Source organism: Hordeum vulgare, chromosome 1H (genome assembly GCF_904849725.1).
Source record: "Hordeum vulgare subsp. vulgare chromosome 1H, MorexV3_pseudomolecules_assembly, whole genome shotgun sequence".
Taxonomy (NCBI): domain Eukaryota; kingdom Viridiplantae; phylum Streptophyta; class Magnoliopsida; order Poales; family Poaceae; genus Hordeum; species Hordeum vulgare.
This window is the reverse complement of record NC_058518.1, coordinates 463,855,943-463,868,484: the sequence shown is the minus strand read 5'-3', so window position 1 is coordinate 463,868,484 and position 12,542 is coordinate 463,855,943.

The following is a 12,542-nucleotide window of genomic DNA, read 5'->3' as shown; positions in this document are numbered from 1 at the left end:
ACTATTTCGAACCACCTCCGAAGCCATCTCTGAAGAAAAGAGGTATTCTATTCCTCAGTCCTGAAGATATGCAAGAAGCTAAGAAATCTATGAAAGAGAAAGGCATTAAATCTGAAGATGTCAAAAATCTACCACCTATTGAAGAGATCCATGGTCTTGATAACCCGATACAGGTAGTAGAAGTAAATTCTCTGCGTAGATTCGATGAGAGTGATATTCCTTTTGATAAACCTGCTAGCTTATGCTTGGATGAATTTGATAACTTTGTTGCCAAACAACAAAGTTTCAATGATTATGTTAGCGGACAATTGGAACAAAATGCTCGTATGCTTAGTCATTTAAGCGCTTGTGTGGACGAAAATGTCAATGATCTTAAGCTCTTGAGTAAACATGCCTCTATGGTTACTACTCAAGTAGACCAAGTACTTAAGGCTCAGAATGACTTGCTCAATGAGTTGAATGACAATTTTGTTAGTGTCGTCACTAGAGGCGGTAGAATGACTCAGGAACCTTTGTATCCTGAGGGTCATCTTAAGAGAATTGAACAAGATTCTCAAGGAGTTAACACTGATGCACCTAGTCATCCTAGAAAGAAAAAGAAAGATGATAGGAACTTGCACGCTAGCAACCCTCATGCTGTTACACCTGAGAGTCCAAACGATTTCTCTGTCTCTGATGCTGAAACACAATCTGGTGATGAGCATGAGCCTAATGATAATATCAATAGTGATGTTCATGATGATGCTCAACCTAGCAATGATAAGGATGTGGAGATTGAACCTATTGATCTTGATAACCCACAACCAAAGAAAAGAAGATACGATAAGAATGACTTCGCTACTAGGAAGTATGGTAAAGAAAGGGAACCATGGGTTCAAAAACCCATGCCCTTTCCTCCCAAACCATCCAAGAAAAAGGATGATGAGGATTTTGAGCGATTTGTTCAAATGATTAGACCTGTCTTCCTGCAAATGCGTTTGACAGATATGCTCAAAATGTCTCCGTATGCTAAGTACATGAAAGATATTGTGACTAATAAGAGGAGGATACCTGAGGTTGAGATTTCCACCATGCTTGCTAATTACACCTTCAAGGGTGGAACTCCTAAGAAACTAGGTGATCCCGGAGTGCCCACTATACCTTGCTCCATTAAAGGCAACTACGTTAGAACTGCTTTATGCGACCTTGGAGCCGGTGTTAGTGTTATGCCTCTCTCTCTTTATCGTAGACTGGAGCTGGATAAGTTAACACCCACTGAAATCTCTCTGCAAATGGCCGACAAATCAATTGCTTTCCCTATCGGCATTTGCGAGGATGTGCCTGTTGTGGTTGCTAACGTCACTATCTTAACAGACATTGTTATTCTGGATATTTCCGAGGACGATGCTAGGGGGTCATCCTCGGAAGACCCTTTTTAAACACTGCAGGAGCTGTTATAGATTTCAACAAAGGCAATGTCACTTTCCATGTCAATGGTAATGAGCATACGGTGCACTTTCCGAAGAAACAATATCGAGTACATTGCATCAATGCTATCGAAAAAACTTCATCGATTCTCATTGGGAGCTTTGAATGCCCTATTCTTCCTGTAAAGATGAAGTATGATTTGATTGTTGGGGAGATTCACATCCCCATTGAGGTAACCTAGTGACTATTTGAAAATTCTCCGTCCTCTTTTGCGATTCAAAAAAGTTTGTCAAGGAGACTTGAGCAACCTCATTGACGGATGAATCTAGGAGTCACAAACCTCTGTTCCAAGCTTTCACCTTCGGTTGCTTAGAAGAAAAATGATAGATTTAGTTTAGTTTTCCCTGTTTTCTGTTTTTGCTTCCCGTAGAAAAGTACCCCGAAAATAAAAGTTCTCCGAATGCCGTGAAAATAAAGTATGATTTTTTCTGGAATTTTTGAAAAATACTCAGACGAAGAGCTAGTCTGGGGGCTGCACCAGTGGGCCACAAGCCCTGGAGGTGCGGGCACCCCCTGGTCGCACCTACCAGGCTTGTGGGGCCCACGTGCACCCCCTCCACTCATTCTAGCTCCCATATGCTTCTCCTACCTCCAGAAAAAATTGTTTCGCAGCTCAAACCCCGTGTTCTTGCTCTTCTGCTGGGATTTTCGATGTGCTTGTGCAAAGCACCATTCACCAAACTGTTTTGGGGAAATTACTCCTTGGTAAGTCACTCCTCCATTGGTCCAATTAGTTTTTGCTCTAGTGCCTTATACTTCGCGTATTTTTGCTGCCTTGGTGACCCTATTCTTGAGCTTTGCATGCTAATTTTAGCTGGTCCCAAGTAGTTTTGATGCGTAATATGGCCTCTAGGCACTTGAGGGAGTAGTTGCTACAAGTTTAGTTGAGCCTTGTTCACTTTTCCTTTGGGTCACTGGAAATTTCAAAAAAGGAAGATGTTCAGGAGAAACTATCATGGTGGTTCCTCAAGCAAGAGAGGTCCCCGTCTTGCGATTCGGGAACCCGATCCTTACCAACCGAGGAACGCACAGGTACAACCATGTGAATGGCCTTCTGATGAATTCATGATTGAGGCAGGTTTCAAAGACGAGTTTGATACACTTGTTCACAATGTCGGACTCGAAGAATTCATCTCCGATAAAGGTGAACAGTATGTTGCTCTCACTGCCTCTTTTGTTCGTAGATTCAAATTTTCAGTTGGCCGTGATACATCTGTACTGTTTGATCTCTATGACAAATCGTATACAATGGGTTTAGAGGATTTCAATAGAATTTGCAAGATACCTATTTGGGGTAGTCTCAATGATCCTACTAAATCTTCGGTTAGAGATTTTTTCTATGGTATAACTGTTGGAGAAACTAGAGATATTACACAGGCTACCATAGGGAGCGTTCATTTCCCTGCCTTGCATTATTTTGCCCTCTTCATAGGCAGATGCATTAATGGCAAGATTGAGCATTGTCACCTCTGCGCACCCGACCTTAGTATTCTTAAGAGCGAAGTAACGGGTGATAGAAGTTTCAACATGGGAGCTATAATAGCAAGGAGGCTGAATAATAATGGTAATGAAGGGGATTTCTTTGGTCGGATCTATGCCACTCGCATAGCAAATTCTCTTGGAGTACCCATCCGCGAAGGAGATTCTCCGCTCCATACAGCTTTCCTTGACCGCGTCGCTTTGACACGCTACCAGTTCCTTGAGAGGGATGACGAATCCCTCCTATATCGTTTAATATTTAACCGGCAGCGTGTTTTCCATATTACCCTTCGTGCTCGTGTTCTCTTTGAATTTCAGGTAAAACGGAGATATTACATAACCAGAGGAGAGGCAGAGGAGTACGAGAGGGAGGCAAAGGTTGCTCGTCTCCGTGAGGCAGCTATTCAGGCAGTGGCTGCAGCGCTCCCGTATAACCCCCATTATGATTTTGGGTATCGCGCGGACCATCCTTGGGAGTAGACCAACTTATGCCAAAAGCCTAAGCTTGGGGGAGTACGTGTTTCTCACCGACTTTACATTCTTGCTTATGCTTTCACTTTGTTCGTCGGTGTTCACACTTTGCCACTGTATCATCCATGCTAGTTTATTTTCTTTTTCTCGTTTTCTTTTCGCGTGTTTGTCTAGTTTGAGAAAACCCAAAAAGATTTTCTTGTTCCTCTTTTGCTTGTTGGGAGCTTTCCCGTGTAAATAGTTTTCTTTTTCTTTGGGTCAAGGTAGAAGACCATGGCTACAATGTTTAGTGGCTCTCGCATGCATATATGTTTATCTGTCAAAGAGACATATTACTTTGTCTTCTCCTTTGTGTTTGCCTGCAGATTCCAGCTTTAGTCCAATGCACGAGCACTCTTATTTTTGTTCACATCATTCGGTCGTGCAAGTGAAAAGCAATAATGATGATATATGATGAAGTGAATGAGCCTGGAAAAGCTGGTATGAACTCGATCTATTTTGTTTTTGTAAATATGACTAGCTCATCGTTCCTAGTTCAACTTTGTTGTGAGAGAAACATGTTTGCAATGACAACTTAGAGATCATAGTTTCTGATGCCATGCTTAATTAGCTAGGAGCTTATAATGGTTTGTCTTGGATGCCAACATGAATTTTGAGATGACTATGATGTAGTATGATAGGATGGTATCCTCCTTTGAATGTTTCAAGTGGCTTGACTTGGCGCATGTTCACGCATGTAGTTGAAACAAAATCAACATAGCCTCTATGATATAAATGTTCATGGTGATTTATGTCCTACTTATGCTTGCACTCAATGTTTGTTAATCTCAATGCATTTTGATGACTGTTGTTGCTCTCTAGTTGGTCGCTTCCCAGTATTTTGCTAGCCTTCACTTGTACTAAGCGGGAATACTGCTTGTGCATCCACATCCATAAACCCAAAGTTGTTCCATATGAGTCCACCATACCTACCTATATGCGGTATCTACCTGCCGTTCCAAGTAAATTTGCATGTGCCACTCTCTAAATCTTCAAGAAATAATCTGTTTTGCATGCCCGAACCGCTCATGTGGTGACAGAGGGCTATCAATATCTTCCATGCTAGGCGTGTTGTCCTTGATATGTGTTTATTCACTATCATTCATGAGAAAGGGGCCGATAATTGGAATGCCCAGTTCCATGCTCAAATCGAAAGATAATTACAAACAAAACTCCCCCTGGATTGATGTTGGTATGGACGGCACCCGAGGATTCGGCAAGTCGTGGAGTGTGATTGATCGGTGGTGGGGGAGTCAAAACTTTACTTTTCTGTTTGCGAACCGCCTATAGCATGTGTAGCCTGGAAGATGGTGAGAACTCCTAGTCATTGTGTTGACAATGAAAGCATGCCACCCAAAATTATTATCTCTGTTTTTAACAGCTTGAGCTCTGGCACCTCTGCAAATCAATGCTTCCCTCTGCGAATGGCCTGTCTATTTATGTTCCTGTTGAGTCATCCACTTCTTATGAAAGCACCAATTAGAGAGCACCTCTGTCATTTTTATGCTTTGCTTTTAACTGTGATTGAGTATGACTATGACTGGATCTTCTTTGCCATGAATTACAATGTTTAGTCATCCCTTGGTCTTTGAAGGTGCTCTGCATTTATGTTTTGCGGTCTCAGAAAGAGCTAGCGAGATACCATCTGTTTGTACTGCTTCATGATTGTTTTGATTGAAGTGTTGATGTTTGAGACTTATTATTATTTGCTCGCTAATTGATTATGCCATTGATATGAGTTTGCCGTGAGACCTAGATGTCATTTGCTTATGTGGTTTGCTTGTGATCTTGCTGAAATTCTGGTTATGAGTTAGAGATAGTTGCAACAACAAGATCAAACAGAGTTCGTAAAAGTTTTTCTTTTGTCTCTTTCAGTTTGTCAACTGAATTGCTTGAGGACAAGCAAGTTTTAAGCTTGGGGGAGTTGATACGTCTCCATCGTATCTACTTTTCCAAACTCTTTTGCCCTTGTTTTGGACTCTAATTTGCATGATTTCAATGGAACTAACCCGGACTAACGCTGTTTTCAGCAGAATTGCCATGGTGTTGTTTTTGCGCAGAAATAAAAGTTCTCGAAATGACCTGAAAATTTACAGAGAATTCTTGTGGAATATATAAAAAATACTGGCGCAAGAATTAGCGGAGGAAGTGGAGCGTGGAGCCCACAAGCCCACCAGGCGCGGCCGCCCTGGTCGCGCCTGGTAGGCTTGTGGGGCCCACAAAACTCCACCGCCTCCAAATCCAGCTCTATTTAGTCCGTTTCGCCCGGAAAAAAAATCAAGGAGAAGAGCTCATCGCGTTTTACAATACAGAGGCGCCGCCACCTCCTGTTCTTCATGTGGAGGGCAGATCTGGAGTCCGTTCTGGGCTCCGGGGAGGGGAAATCGTCGCCTTCGTCATCATCAACCTTCCTTCATCGCCAATTCCATGATTCTCTTCACCGTTCGTGAGTAATATCATCGTAGGCTTGCTGGACGGTGATGGGTTGGATGAGATCTATCATGTAATCGAGTTAGTTTTTACGGGGATTGATCCCTAGTATCCACTATGTTCTAAGATTGATGTTGCTACTACTTTGCCATGCTTAATGCTTGTCACTAGGGCCCGAGTGCCGTGATTTCAGATCTGAACCTATTATGTTCTTGCCAATATATGTGTGTTCTTGATCCTATCTTGCAAGTTGTAGTCACCTACTATGTGTTATGACCCGGCAACCCCGAAGTGACAATAGCCGGAACCACTCCCGGAGATGACCATAGTATGAGGAGTTCATGTATTCACCAAGTGTTAATGCGTTGGTCCGGTTCTTTATTAAAAGGAGAACCTTAATATCCCGTAGTTTCCATTAGGACCCCGCTGCCACGGGAGGGATGGACAATAGATGTCATGCAAGTTCTTTTCCCTAAGCACGTATGACTACATACGGAATACATGCCTACATTACATTGACGAACTGGAGCTAGTTACATATCTCTCTGTGTTATAACTGTTGCATGATGAATAGCATCCGGCATAATCATCCATCACCGATCCAATGCCTACGAGTCTTTTCCTACTGGTCCTTGCTACGTTACTCTGCTGCTACTACTATTGCTGCTGCTACTGTTACTCTGCTATTGTTGTCACTTTGCTGCTACTGGTTACCGTTGCTACTGCTACTATCATACTACCTTGCTACTTATACTTTGGTGCAGATACTAAATCTTTCAGGTGTGGTTGAATTGACAACTCAACTGCTAATACTTGATAATATTCTTTGGCTTCCCCTTGAGTCGAATCAATAAATTTGGGTTGAATACTCTTCCCTCGAAAACTGTTGCGATCCCCTATACTTGGGGGTTATCATGGAGACACCGACGATCGAATCTCGGACAAGTAACATACCGAAGGACAAAGGGAACAACATACATGATTAAGTGAATCCTTGACATAAAGGTTCAACCGATAGAGATCTTCATAGAATATTGATGACCCACAAGTATAGGGGATTAATCGTAGTCCTTTCGATAAGTAAGAGTGTCGAACCCAACGAGGAGTAGAAGGCTCTGATAAACGGTTTTCAGCAAGGTAATAACTGCAAGCACTGAAAGTAGCGGTAACAAGTGATGGTGTAGTGAGGTGAAACGTAGCAACCGAAAAGTAACGAGTGGTAGCAATGGTGCAGCAAGTGGCCCAATCCCTTTTGTAGCAAGGGACAAGCCTGAACAAAGTCTTATAGGAGGAAAAACGCTCCCGAGGACACACGGGAATTTCTGTCATGCTAGTTTCATCATGTTCATATGATTCACGTTCGTTACTTTGATAGTTTGATATGTGGGTGGACCGGCGCTTGGGTACTGCCCTTACTTGGACAAGCATCCCACTTATGATTAACCCCTCTCGCAAGCATCCGCAACTACGAAAGAAGAATTAAGACAACGTCTAACCATAGCATTAAACTAGTGGATCCAAATCAGCCCCTTACGAAGCAACGCATAGACTCGGGTTTAAGCTTCTGTCACTCTAGCAACCCATCATCTACTTACTACTCCCCAATGCCTTCCTCTAGGCCCAAGTATGGTGAAGTGTTATGTAGTCTATGTTCACATAACACCACTAGAGGAAAAACAACATACAACATATCAAAATACCAAACGGATATCAAATTCACATGACTATTATGAGCATGACTTATCCCATCTCCTCAGGAACAAAAGTAACTACTCACAAAGCATAATCATAATCATGATCAGAGGTGTAATGAATAGCATCAAGGATCTGAACATAAACTCTTCCACCAAGTAATCCAACTAGAATCAACTACAAAGAGTAATCAACACTACTAGTAACCTTACAAGTACCAATCGGAGTCGTGAGACGGAGATTGGTTACAAGAGATGAACTAGGGATTGGAGAGGAGATGGTGCTGATGAATATGTTGATGAAGATGCCTCCCCTACGGCGAGAGGAGTGTTGGTGATGACGATGGCGATGATTTCCCCCTCCGGGAGGGAAGTTTCCCCGGCAGGATCGTCCTGCCGGAGCTCTAGATTGGATATGCTCAAGTTCCGCCTCGTGGCGGCGGCGAAACTACGAAAAAGCTCCCGATTGATTTTTTCTGGAACGAAACCCTTCATATAGCAAAAGAGGGGGGCCAGTGGGCCGTCAGGGAGCCCACAAGCTTGCCATCCGCCACTGGGGGGTGGCGGTGGCAGGGCTTTTGGCGCCTTGGTAGCCCCCCTTTGGTACTTCTTTAGCCCAGTATTTTTTTATATAATCCCAAAAAATTCCACGTAACTTTTCAGGGCATTTGGAGATGTGCACAATAGTGGACTAAGATTTGCTCCTCTTCCAGTCCAGAATTCCAGCTGCCTGAATTCTCCCTCTTCAAATAAACCTTGCAAAATAAGAGAGAAAAGACATAAATATGGTACCACAAAGTAATATAACAGCCCATAAAGCAATAAAATCAACATGAAAGCATGATGCAAAATGGACGTATCAACTCCCCCAAGCTTAGACCTCGCTTGTCCTCAAGCGAAAACCAAGTTCCATAAACATGTCCACATGTTTAGGGACGAAGGTGTCGATAAAACAAAATACGGACATGAGGGCATCATGATCACACATAGAACAACAATACATCATAAAGATTCTTATGGGAAAGTAACAGTTCCTTCACAAAGAAAAGCATGAAGCAGAAACCTTACCGAGAAGTAACCAACAACAGTCCAAAGTCATTGAAGCAATTGCAATTTATCACAACATCAGAAAGAGTCAAATAAGAGCTTGTAAGGCAAATCCACATACTAAATCATCTCTTTTGTTTTCCACAATTGTTACAACTCACGTAGTACTCATGGTGTCAAAGTTTCAGCTAGACACAGAGGAAGATAGGGGCTTATAGTTTTGCCTCCCAACTATTTACCTCAAGGGTAAAGTCAACAATAATAAAGCATAATTACTCAACTCCAAGTTGATATATGAATATAGATCTTTCCCAAGCATGTGACGGTAGCCAAGACATAGGCAAAAATGGGGAATTGGTGAAGATCACCATGACTCTTACAAGGGCAAAAAGTAAAGGTACAAGATAGGCCCTTCACAGAGGGAAGCAGAGGTTGTCATGCGCTTTTGAGGTTTGAATGCGTGTCCTCTTAGTGCGGAGGAACGTCACTTTATATTGCCTCCTGTGACAAAGAACTTTATTATGCAGTCTGTCGCTTTTATGTCTTCCTCATCACAGGTTCGTACAAAGCTTATTTTCCACACACTAATAGATCATACATATTAGAGAGCAATATTTATTGCTTGCACTGATAACAACTTACTTGAAGGATCTTATTCAATCCATAGGTAGGTATGGTGGACTCTCATGGCAAAACTGGGTTAAAGGTTTATGGATGCACAAGTAGTATCTCTACTTGGTGCGGGAGTTTTGGCTAATATGAGATGGAAGCAATCATCACATGCTAAGGTATCTCTAATCATATAACATTGTTTGGAACCAAGCAAACACAATTCATTATGTTGTCTTCCTTGTCCAACATCTACTCCTAAGCATGTAATAGTTTGGTGAGTGCTCACAATTGTAAAAAGTGTCTAAGATGATATATTTATATGTGAACCTCTCTTTCCTTATTACTTCTTATTAATTGCAACAATTACTGAGGTCTATGTTGATTTATTCTCAACAAGTTTCAATCATCATACATTTCATATGTGAAGTTATCACTTTCCATAAGATCGTCTCATGATCTTTCATGCTATCGTTCTTTTCATACTTTTGATCATGGTGCAAAGCAAGGCCCTTGACTAAGATACTCTTTAATATATAGCTCGTAATCTCGAATACATCGGGGGAGAGACAAAAGCAAAAGACTCAAACTAAACACTAAAGACTTATTCCTCTAAGAGAAGAAATAAAAAACTGAAAAGGAAAGAACTAAAACAAAGGTAAAAGCAAAAGATATAAAGGTGATACCATACCAGGGCAACTCCCCCAAGCTTGGCAGAAGCCAAGGGGATTGCCCATACCAATGCTTAGTTGTCTTCCTTTGGTGGTGATGGTGGTGGAGTTGTTGCCTTTGATTCCAAGAGAGCTATCAATCTTTGATTTATACCTTTGAGATTTGTGACATGGTTTTCCAGCAAAACAACTTCACGAGAAAGGGAAATATTGCGAGCACGAGTTGTTTCACAAAACCTCAAGAGTTCAATCAAGGATGGAGACAACACGTGGAGGAAGGGTTGGAGAAAATCTACTCCTTCAACATCTTCAATGTTGAACATAGGTTGAACTTCCTCCCTAGCTTGGGTTTTCTCCTTAGCCTGGTCCCTGGCTTCCGTGACTTCTACTCTTTTCAGATCAGCATCTACTTCTTCATGAACTTGGTGAAGATCATTCTCCCCAAAGATTCCTGAGACATCTTTGCTCTAAATCTGCGGCAGACAACAAGCTCGAAACGAAAACAGAGGAAGACTGCGCGATACGGAGATCAAAACCTTCGGGCGAATATATATTGATTTTTTCTGGGCCAGAAGGAGTGCTCCGCAAGAAAACGGAGTCCGGGAGGCACATGAGGTGCCCACAAGCCCTCCCTCTGCCACCAGGGGCTAGGTGGCGATAGCCAAGCTTGTGTCCGCCTCGTGCGCTCTCCGGACTGCTTTTTATTTTTCTAATTTTTCAAAAATTCCAAAACGGAGAAAAATTCCTATTGGAAAAGCATCGGAGTCCAATTTCTTACCGAAACAGATACCTCTTCGTTTTCAGGGTCTGAAACAGGTTGATAAACATCCCTTATGTACTCCTGTGGAGTTATGACATTGATGATATTGGTCTCAACATTTATGGGAGTACCAGAGATGTAATGCTTGATTCTTTGCCCATTTACCACTCTAGGAAAATTTCCTTCTATGTTATTGATTTTGATGGCACCGGAACGATACACTTCCTCGATAACGTAACGACCTTCCCATTTAGAGAGAAGCTTGCCTGCGAAGAATCTCAAACGAGAATTGTATAGCAGGACATAACCACCTACATTGAACTCTCGTTTCTGTATTCGTTTGTCGTGCCATCTCTTAACCTTTTCCTTGAACAACTTGGCATTCTCATATGCCTGGACCCTCCATTCATCTAACAAGCTGATATCAAACAACCGCTTCTCATCGGCAAGTTTGAAATCAAAGTTGAGCTCTTTGATTGCCCAATAAGCTTTGTGTTCCAGCTCAAGAGGTAAATGACAGGCTTTACCGTAAACCATTTTACACGGCGACATGCCCATGGGATTCTTATAAGCAGTCCTATAAGCCCATAGTGCATCGTCAAGTTTGCTAGACCAATTCTTTCGAGATCTATTGACGGTCTTTTGTAGGATCAATTTGATCTCCCTATTACTCAACTCCACTTGACCACTAGACTGAGGATGATAAGGAAATGCAACTCTATGGTTGACATCATACTTAGCGAGCATCTTGCGGAAAACACCATGAATGAAGTGTGAACCGCCATCAGTCATCAAATATCTAGGGACTCCAAATCTTGGGAAAATGACTTCTTTAAGCATCTTAATAGAGGTGTGGTGATCAACATTTTTAGTGGGGATAGCTTCTACCCACTTAGTGACGTAATCCACATCAACTAAGATGTGAGTGTACCCATTGGAACTCGGGAAGGGTCCCATATAATCAAAGTCCCAGACATCAAATGGTTCAATCACAAGTGAATAGTTCATAGGCATTTCCTTACGCTTACTAATGTTCCCTATTCTTTGGCATTCCTCACAAGACAAGACAAACTTGCGGGCATCCTTGAAGAGAGTGGGCCAATAGAAACTTGATTGCAACACCTTATGAGCAGTTCTATCTCCAGCGTGGTGTCCTCCGTAGGCTTCGGAATGACACTTCTGCACGATCTGTCCCTGTTAATGTTCAGGTACACAACATCTAATAACACCATCTACTCCTTCCTTACAAAGGTGAGGATCATCCCAAAAGTAGTGTCTCAAATCAAAGAAGAATTTCTTCTTTTGCTGATAGGTGAAACTGGGTGGTATGTATTTGACTACGATATAATTTGCGTAATCGGCAAACCACGGTGCACTATGTGAAGTGCGGATGACATTTAATTGCTCATCAGGAAAGCTGTCATCAATAGGCCGTGGGTCATCAAGGACATTCTCTAGCCTAGACAAGTTATCTTCCAGAGGGTTATCAACACCCTTTCGGTCAATGACATGCAAATCAAATTCCTGTAGCAAGAGAACCCATCTGATCAGCCTAGGCTTAGCGTCCTTCTTCTCCATAAGGTACTTAATAGCAGCATGATCAGAGTGAATAGTGACTTTGGAGTCAACTATATAAGATCTGAACTTTTCACATGCAAACACGACTGCTAAAAATTCATTTTCTGTAGTGGCATAGTTTCTTTGGTCACTGTCTAGAGTTTTACTAGCGTAGTGAATGACATTCAACTTCTTGTAAACTCTGTGTCCTAGAACAGCACCAACGGCATAATCACTAGCGTCGCACATGATTTCAAAGGGCAAGTTCCAGTTAGGTGGTTGAACAATAGGTGCAGTTATCAAAGCCTTCTTAAGTATTTT